This window comes from Alligator mississippiensis, chromosome 1 (genome assembly GCF_030867095.1).
Source record: "Alligator mississippiensis isolate rAllMis1 chromosome 1, rAllMis1, whole genome shotgun sequence".
Taxonomy (NCBI): Eukaryota; Metazoa; Chordata; order Crocodylia; family Alligatoridae; genus Alligator; species Alligator mississippiensis.
Genome location: NC_081824.1, coordinates 67653985 through 67664344, shown reverse-complemented (window position 1 = coordinate 67664344; position 10360 = coordinate 67653985).

The window sequence follows — 10360 nt, the reverse complement described above, 5'->3', positions numbered from 1 at the left end:
TTGGAACTCATGATACCATTTGTCTAAGTTTTATGCAATGTAATTTGCTGTTACAAACATGGGAATTTCCATACTGAATGAGATGGTTAGTTCATCTATAGTATTCCTTCTTCAACAGCTCCTAGAACTGGGTATTTCAGAAATAAGCAGGCAGATACCGAGTTACCTGGAGAGTTACATGGCATGAAGTCTTACCCTGATCTCTAATTGTTAGGGAAAGAGAGAGGGTTAACAAAATGTTGGTCAGTCCTGATAACCATATAAATGTGTGATCCACTTTTGAATCTTGCAAAGTTTTTGTTTCCAATAACCTCCTGTGGCAGTGAGTTCCACCATTTTATTATACATCACAAGAAAATAGATTTCCTTTTACTGGTTTTGAATTTCTCATAATTAGCTTTTAACATTGGAAGCCACATCATTAATATTGAATCTTCCCTTGTTCCTATGTTATGAGATGGGGGCAACAGAAACTTTCAACCTACCTTCTTCATACCATTAGTATCATACCTTTTTCAAGTCCCCTCTTTTTCATCTCCTAAGGCCCCTTATTTTCAATGTCTCTTCAGATGAGAGTTTTTCAAGGCCACAGACCATGCACAAGAGATCCTTGGTTTCTGTTGCTTTGGCAAATGCCTTGCTGCTTACACATATGCATGCAAAATATATGCATTAAATGAAACCATAAAAATTGGCAATTTTTAAGCCACCATAAAGTAGATAAGTATGCCCATTTTATTTCTATCAGCTATATTACACAGACAAAACATCACTTATGGTTACACCTATATCTATTTAGATTCACTGCTTTATGGAGTAATTTATTTCTATGAGCAGTGTTGGTAAGCTGCATGAAATCTCATTAAACTGAAAACAGAATTTGGCCAGTGAATACTCCACAGCAAAATCCTTTAATGTACAGCTGTACTAAGTGCAATCCAGGGGAAGGAGAGAGATTTGATCTGTAAGCATAAAGCTACTAGTGGCACTGGATATGCAGTCCTTTCTGCTTTAGCTTTGTCAGGTCAAATTTTTCTTTCCTACTTTCCCAAAAGGCAAATCTGGTGTAAATGCTTTGTGGTTTTTGTATTTCATAAAACTTTGTATGTGCAAATTGAACCAGAGAGATCTTCCCTTTAAGGATTTAGGGAACTGTGAACCCTGGTCTAAGGAATGCCCAGCTGCTGAGAGCAAGAGAGACTGCTGACTTTTTAAACCTTTGTTTTACAAATATTAAAAACAAATGGTGAAAGTGCAAAGTTATGTGGCCCTCCCAGGGACTGAGCATGAAACACTTGTTAGCAACAAAAAAACACCAGATCACCAGTGACTGAAAACCCAGTCCCTATGTTCCTCATAGGCTTAAACATGTAGGTCTAGCTGTCCATGTACTTTGCAAAGGGCCCCCTTGATGGCCCCGTGCAACACAAATTGGTCCACATTTTGTTGTAAGGTGATGTGTCCAAATTTAAATGTGACACATGCCTAGACCAGGAAGCAGAAGACTTGAAAGACATCATCAGAGCTGGCCCCTGCAAGCTAGTTTCTTTGGCTTTCCAGAGTTAGCGTCTTGGCCTGGCCCAGCAGAAAATTGGCCAAGAAGATCATGCTCCCTTTGACCACTCAGTATGGGATAGAGAAGATGTACACAGTCTCAGAGAAGTCCACGTTAATTGTGCCAAAGGATGCCAAGGGTAGCAAAGAGCAGTTGCAGCTGTGGGGCAGTCCAGGAAGGCATAGAAGAGTCTCCTCTACCTCTTCCTTACAGGAAGGGCATGCCTCTGACACTGCTGGGTCTAACTGGCAGAGAGAGAGAGAGAGAGAGAGAGAGAGAGGTGTGGGCGGGGAAGCAGGAAAGTCTATGAAGGAACAGCTTTGCTGCTGTAGGCCATATTCAGATGTGTGAATGTTTGGTTCCCCAGGGACAACTAGTGGTGGTGCACCTTGTGCTGTAACTACTTGTCTCCGGGGAATGCCTATGCCACACTTGTTCTGGCACATGGCAAGTTACCTTGGGTGGGGTAGGGGAGGCCCCAGCAGCCTTACCTCAGGTGCTGGGGGCCTCCCAGGGCTGCAGCATCAGTGATCCTGCTGTGCAGAGTGCAGCTCTGGCCGGCCAGCCTCTGGCTTTGGGCGACACATGCTGCTGCCACATGTGCCACTCCACTTTTTTTTCATGCGCTGCTCCCATGCAGCACAGAGAACAACTGAATATATGGTATTCAGTTGCAAGCGTGTTTACGTTGCAAGCGTGGGTGTGGTGCCACATACTGCATGGCCGCGCTGGTCTGGATATGGCCCTAGGGTTCTAGGGCTCCCTCTTTTGGTTATGAAGCTAACAGGGAGGGGGACACTTGGTTTTTAGTTTTGGGGACTGTAATTCCTTTATGTTTTGAGAATAAATTTAGCTGAAGAAGCTGCAAACAGAATCAGAGTATGGGTGACTGTTGTGACTCAGCCTGGTGAATTAGAGCTCAGCTTTCACAAACCATTTTCTTTCTGTGAACCTAAGAAATTCCTTTGGTGCAGTGGCAGGAGGAAGAGAAAGACTGCTGGGGTTTGCCTCCTTCAGAATCTTCTGTTAGATCCAATCTTAGGGGCACTGTCTGGGTCCTAGATTCAATGCCTTCTGTGCGTTTCTCTTCCATCTTCTCTTTTGTGCTGGGGTTGGCTGGGGAAACCAGCTCTACCCTGAAGCTAAAAGGTTGAGGAACAAATTGATGCTTTTCCAAGCTCATCTTCACTTCCCTGCTATTGTACACAACTTCTAAGAGGAGTGCAAATCTGATATTACTGAAGTCACACTCCCATTGGCTCTGACATTAAACCCATTCTTTTTGGGTATAATGATGGTGCTGTTGTCATGGAAGATTATTATCCTGCTGGATTTAGGTATAGGGAGCCTGAGTCTTCACAGAGCAATCATAGTGGATAAAAAAGTCCAAGTACCTGGAAGGACCTCAATTATTGAAAGCACCAATTATATTAATAGCTCAGATCAGCTGATGTGGATGATGTAATGTAGGCCCAGGTTTTGAAGGTGAGTAGGCTAAAAAGACTCCAAGTGTGAACAAACTGAGTACATTTGCAGGAGAAATCCTGTTTTATTTTACTAGAACAGCACCCTATCTTTTATTGTTGCTCTCAGCTGAGCAGTTGTCGGCCAACAACAACTGACTAATCTGTAACTGTGATTTATATGCAGACTGTGCAAATAAATTTGGCAGTATTTTCATTTTCATTTTCTAACAGCCCAAATGACATCACTGTGTCTTCCATAGGTCTACGTATTCATTATAAAAAGCAAAGCTGATTTGTCTAAATGCTTCTTTTTTTCCTATGGGATGGGCATGGAATAGAAGACTTGTAGTTTGCTTATGTAAACCTGGGCATGACACTACCCACGCCCTCACCTAAATAGTGGGATCCTGGGGTACCCAGTAGCCGGTGGCCCTGCTCAGCTCCCTGGGTAGCTACTGCAGGGTCCCCAAGCAGAGAGCCTCCCCTAATGATCAAACAATCTTGCAGATCATTATAAAACTATTCACAGGATTTAATAATTTACAAGATAATATATAATGAATTTAATAAAATCAGTAATGTTATACAAACACAACCTGGTGATAGTGGCTTAAGGGTTAATGCTTCTCCAATATACCTCACACAAGGGGAATGCATACACATCACCCATGATAAATAAGGAACCAATAAATAAATACATTGATACACCAACTAATAAACTATCTAGAACTTATTTACACACTCAGCCGATAACTTGTATGCTCCAGGGTAACTATGAGGACCCTGTGTGCGCTGGCTCTGGCTTGGTCTCTCAGAGAGCAGGGCTGCATCTGTGCCCCTGCACAGGAGCTGTGGGTGGTCCCTGCTGCTAGCATTCCTCACGGGAGCTCTAGGGGTCTCCATGCAGCAGCTGGTGGCTCCTCCCCTGTGGTCCCTGCAAGTTAGCTCATTTTTGTCCAGACCTTCATCCCCTGGCACAGCAAGGAGCAGCATCTGGACTGTAGGTTGTAACAGTTTTCCCTGCCTGGCACAGCCTCACAGCACCCAGCAAATTCAGCCCCTCCCTGGGCCCTGCCTGCCCCGGGGCTTCTGGTGGTTGGAGCAGACCCTGCCCCTTTAGCCCAGTGCTCTCTCCAGCACCTGAGCCTGTCCCTCCCCAGTGCCTTCTCACTCATAAGGAAACACCTGGCCCTGTGTCCCCGTCCCCTCCTGTGCTCACCCAGCCACACAGGGCTTGTAGCAGGGTATCTTCCCAGGCAGCTCCTCTCTTGTGCCTGCCCTGACAGGGCTCTGGCATGGGCTCTCCCAAGCACAACCGTGGTGAGGTCCTTTCCCTGACCTCCAGCCTGTCTCTCTTCCCCTCTGTTCTCCCCTTGTTTTTCCCTAGGAAAACTGCTCCCCCTTTTTAAACAAGCCTCCTCAGCCAGTCCCTGACCAGAGCTCTTCCTGGGCTTTTGCTAAGTTCCTCATTCAAGCCCCTGCTGGGGTTACTCCCACTACAAAGAGGGCTACCTCCAGAGCAGCTTCACTCACCCTCAGGACAGATGGGGTCCCTACCAGAACAAACTCTGTCTCTTCAGACTGTCCCTCTGCAGGGCAGCCCTCCCTATCCCTTCAGGTAAGTACAATTGTAATGCTCTTACAGTAGCACAGATAGTCACAGCATCCTCTACAGCTCCAGGGCACACAAAGGAAATGCAACCTGTTGATACAGACATTCAAGAATCATTTGAGCATCACATGCACCCTGAAGAGAGGATGGCATGACTGCTGGTCCTATCATACAGAGTTCTTTTGTTCTCCATAGTCTATGACAGCCTTGCCCAACCTTTTTTGCCCCATGGCACACCTACCTAGATGAAAAAAAGCACTGCAGCACACCAGATGCAGAGCGGCAGTGTGGGGTGAGGGCACACATGGCCAGCCAGACACCAATGGGGAGGGGTGGCGTGCAGCCAGTCCAACGGCATTTTGGGCTGGAGCCACACTCCCTGTCTGTCTGTGTCCACAGCAGGTATGGGGCATGGCTCCAGCCCAAAATGCTGTGGCACACCTGGACATGCCTGATGGCACTCCAGTGTGCCGCAGCACACCGATTGGGAAACACTGGTCTATGATATGGATCTAGATCTATGCTTCTGATCATGCCTACCCTAGAGCAAGGATAAGAGAGGAGAAGCTTGAATTCTTGCAGAGCCAGGCACAATATTCCCTTTAAAGCCAAGTCAAATGTTTGTTAAGAGGACCTATTGTGATTTTAATCACATGGGTTGTATCAGAGATTTGACAGACACAGAGACATGGTGCAGTCCCAAGCTAAGCACACAAAGAAAGCATGATGTCTCAAATGGAAATGACAATGCAGTATACAATATTGCTATCAGGCAGGGAGAAATAGCAAAAATAGTTACTGATACAACTACAATAGTGCATGTACAGCCCAATAGTACAGTCCCCCTCTGAAGGAGAAGAAGGTCGAAAGACTGACTCTTAAAACTTGTCTGTGTACTTCTGATAAATCTTTAAAAACCCAGTTTCTTTCCATCTCTAACTTCACTGACTCTGAAACCCACTCACTGTAGCTACCCTTTTGTGGGTACTATTTCTTTATTTCATAGTTCTAGAGGTTTTTTTCCAGCCACAGAAGGTGCTTGGAGTCTGAGAAGGTTAATCCCAAGAGGAAGCCAAAGGCTGATATTTCTGGGTGCTTAATTATAGTAGTACAACAGGGGAGTGTACTAGTAGGACAAAAGCAACTGATTTGCTGGGAACCTGTGCCACTGCAGCAGCAGCTGTGGTCTTTTAGTCTCTAGAATCAGGCGCGGTTCTCCAACACTCGGCATGCTCCCCTTCTCCTGACTCCTTACCAGCATCCCTGCCCAGATTGCCAAAATTGATAGATACCTCTAAAGCAAACATAAACTCTGAACTTCTGTCTGACATTTTTGGTTTTTGAGATTCCCTAATATACATTAAGAGTTAATAACTAAAGTATTAATATGTGTTTACTTTCTTGGTGCACCTGAATCTTAGTTATATTTACCTATGAAAACCCTTTAGGGCAGCAACTTGAAAAATCAAATCTGTTTTTTTTTTTCCGGAAATTAGTTTAAATGGATTTTGTATGATATGAGAAACAAGCTCATACAGTTTATAAGCTGCATTGTCTTGCAGTTAGTACATCAATAATGTCCATATGTTCTGAGTTAATTCATACTTTTAAATTGATTGCAATGATTACTAACAGAGTGTAGGAAATACATCTTTGTAAAATCAGATTTCTGGTGTCTGTAATGTAGAAGCGGGATGATATCTCTCTCCCCCCCCACCCCCCACAGTTCTATTGCCAACAAAGATAAAAAATGAGCACAATAACAATCGCAAGTATGGAAAATTGATTAGTACCATTACATTTATCTGATTATGAAGTGTTTGGATATAACAAATGTATAATTCAACTTGATTGTTTTCACTAAAGACTATTTCCAGAATGTAATAACAATATGGGAACAATATTTGTAAAAGATTTGCTTAACATTTCATATAACAGGTTCCTCTTTAGGGTACTTTGGAGACTAAGAAAATAGATAAGCTTAAGCAAAAATGTTGCTCAGTGATTTTGGTAACTACAATAAAGTAACCAGAATTTGAGACTTATCTAATAATAATTTATGTTTGCATTGCTTCTGAGATTACACTATTTATTTTGCATATAAATTAAAAATATGAAGGTACTTTTGATCTAAAGAGAAAATAAAGATGGTTTTGGACAAATATGTTGAAAGCAGATTCATAAGACTGGAAAAACAAGAGATTGCTCCAAATTGCAGCAAATCTAAGGAGTAGCTAAACACAACAGAAAATTGTCTCTAGAACATTGTCATCACCAAAGAGAATGTGTTAAGGTGGAATTAGATGAAGTACCTATTAGAGGAAAGGGATTTAATACAATTTTTTAGTTATGTCTCACCATAACAGCATATCAGGAAGAAGTGAGAACCCATCAGAAAAGCATATTATATGCAGGATAGCAGAACCATTTTTTTTACTGAAAAAGGCTGAGCAAAGAGACTGCTCTAACCTACTCAAGGTTGAAAGACCTCAAGAGAATTCAAAACTGAAAAGTGGAAATTAATGAATGGATTAAATACAGCTGAGCATCATTCAGAATACATACACTGGAAAATTTAGAAAAGTATTTATTGTTTATAAGGCAGAAAGAGGCAAATTTCCTGGATTCTGGTGACTAATATATTTATATGGCCATAACAAGTATAATGATCTTTTAAAATCATAAATTGCATAATATATATTTATTATTTTGGAACAGCTGTGTAACACTGACTTACATTATCCCTCTTTACTTTTTAATTTTTTAATTTACTTTTTCATTTGTAAAATACAAAGGCAGGCAGATGCACAAAATATATTTTTGTGTTATAAAATATGTTAAATCAAAACTGTAGATAGGGAGGAGTACTTATAAAAAGGCTTTACCCTTAAAAATGTTAAATTTACAGAATATTTAATATCTACAAGAAAGAAAAGAAATCTGGGTTCAAAAAGGACAGCCTCTTTAAGAGAACAGAGTATTTCTTTGTAAGACAGTATCTTACTTTAAGCGTCTAAGTAATCCAAACTCAGCATTCCAGTGTGCAGTGAGTGATATTGAACTTAACTGTTTATATGAATGTCTTACTTTTAATTTAGGGATTCTAGGTGCTGATGGTGTTGTGGGTAAATCTTTCCACTCCTCTGGGCCTACCATGTCTCCTTTCAGCAGCAAACTCTGAAAGCAAATGCTTACCCAGTATTATATAGATCCTATTTTAAAAAAAAGAATTCAAAGACAATCATCTGTCCAGACATACAGTGTATCAGAATTAAACACACATGCAGCAGCCAGACAAGAACCAGGGCCCTCTGGGTCAGTTAAGACCAGGGTATAGAGCTTGATGAAACGAGGGAAAAAAACTCCTCTGTTACTTTCTTTTTTCAGGGGTCTATCTTTCTTAAGGCTCTTAGGCAGTGACGCTATAGCAAACATTTGAGCTGGTCTGATGCTCCATCCATTAAAGGGAAGTAATTAATATATTCACATGACTGCTAGATCACAGGTTTTCAGCCCTGTCGTACAGGGTACAAATGCCAATTACATTCCCTTCTCGTGAGTAATGTATAATATTTTTTTAATGGTATAAATTGTCACTCGGTTAGATAAAAAAGCAAGAGTCATTATCAAACACTGAGGTTTAGTCAAGTTAGAAACACCGTAAGGCTGCTTTGTCTCTACCTGTTCACTGTTGAGTGTCTGCCTAGAACTTTCCCCGGGGTTCCAGCACCTGGCGTTCAGCTGTACTTTAAAGCAGACAGCGCACGTCCTCCTACTGGGTAAGGCCAAGTTCAACTATCAGCCTGGAACAAAAAGATAAGAACTTTTCACTCCCTCAGCACTTTGGCAAAACAGCGAAGCAATTTCATGTTGGACATTTGGCATTTCTGCTACATTCCACTACAGCAGGTTAAAGGGAAATCTTTCTCAGATATACAGAGTGGTGATGCTGAATACAAATGGCTAGCAAACTTCAGAGATCTGAAGATACCTTGGACATTTTCCAGAGTGGTTTGGAAACACCTAGGACTTCTAAGAATGACTTGCTTTTGTTGCCTGCCTACTTCCACTAATGTCTCATTATTATTGTTATTCTTATTTGTTCCTGTGGTAGAAACTAGGGTCATGTTGTGGTGGGTCCTATGTCAGCTCATAAGAACTCATCTATCCATGCCTGCATAACTTACAGTTCACTTAGGCCACAGACAGACGTTATTTTTGGAGTGCTACATGTGCCCTTCTAGCATTGCAAAAAGTGGTGATCAAATGCGCATCCCAGAATGGTGCAAGCACTACAAAAATGTTCCTGCTTGAAACAGGAACTTCCTTTTAGCACCATGTTATGTAGTGCTTTAGTAATATCTGTACAGTTATGTGTAGTGCTGTAGGGAGTCTCTTGCTTCCCCAGGATCATCCCATAGTACTCCTCTCTCCCTTTTCCCTCCAAGGACAGGCTCCACGACAGCTCCCTGGGGAGCAGAGCTGCTTGTTGCTGCTGCCACAGCAGTGGTGGCAGTGGCAGGAATTACTGCTGCTGCTCCCTGCAGTGGTGATGAGGATAAATGCTAGTACAGCTGAGGCAGCAGCAGCACCAGGAACAGCTGTTCTCACCACAGCCACAGTCACCCGCTGTGGGAAGGCAGTGAAGTGTCAGAGATAATGCTGCTGCCCTCGACCTGGCGCTGAGCTCACTCACAGTCCCTGTTCTGGCTGGGCTTCAGTTGCAAGTCAGTGTGGAACCAAGTCTGAGAGTGGGCCTGACACTGGTGAGCTGTCAAAAAGCTTGCAGCTGCCCAGTACCCTAGGGCAGCAGCAGGCTTTCCTAGAGCTGTTAGGAAATGGGCTGCTGCTGCCCTGGACCCCAATGTCTAGATCATTCACAGCCCCATCCTGGTTGGGCACTTCTTCTGCTCCACAAGGCTAGACAGGTTCCCAGTGAGCTGACAAACTCCTCTTCCTCAGTGGAGGCCTGGGGATCATAGCCACCAGGCTGATCACCCTGTATCACCCAATGGCCAGACAAAACCCCACTGAATGCATTCATACTGACCTTATAGCACCCCAACCAGAGGGATCTATACATCTCTCTACATCTTATACCTCATACCTCCAAAAATAAAAATAAAAGTCCTTAACAGTAGAGGAAGCAGATGAAGAAAAAATAGTGGCTGTGGTGGTCAATGGAATATGCAAGAAGTATATTTATTTAATAAAAGCAAATATAAAAAAACCCCTTCTTCTAAATAGACTGCGCTAGCTATGCCGCATTAACTTTCTGCATAGACACTATCAGTACATAAACAGGTACTCCACTTTGGAAGAACACAATACCAGAGTTCTTGTCTGCTTATGTATTTTGATCATTTGTATTTGTATCATTTGATGGAGGAAATGCAAAAGAAATCATTAGGAACAGGGATGGGAACCCAGGGCTAAGTACAGACTTGCAATAAGTCCAAGGCAGAGCAATCTACGTTATGTGGTTTTCTGTAAGTGGCATAGTGTAGATCAGCAGTGAACAGAACACACATTCAGTGTTTGTTGTGGGGGAAGGGGTGCAACTCTTAGACCAGGTTTAGCCATTTTTAAACCAGTCTGTGTGTGACAAACTTTTGTTCTGTTCCAGGTATAGACCAATTTCCAATCACTTATACCAATAAAAGTGTCATGTCTGTATCTGACCCAGATCCCTACCCTCTTGGGGGAGGACCCTTATTACAGGACAAT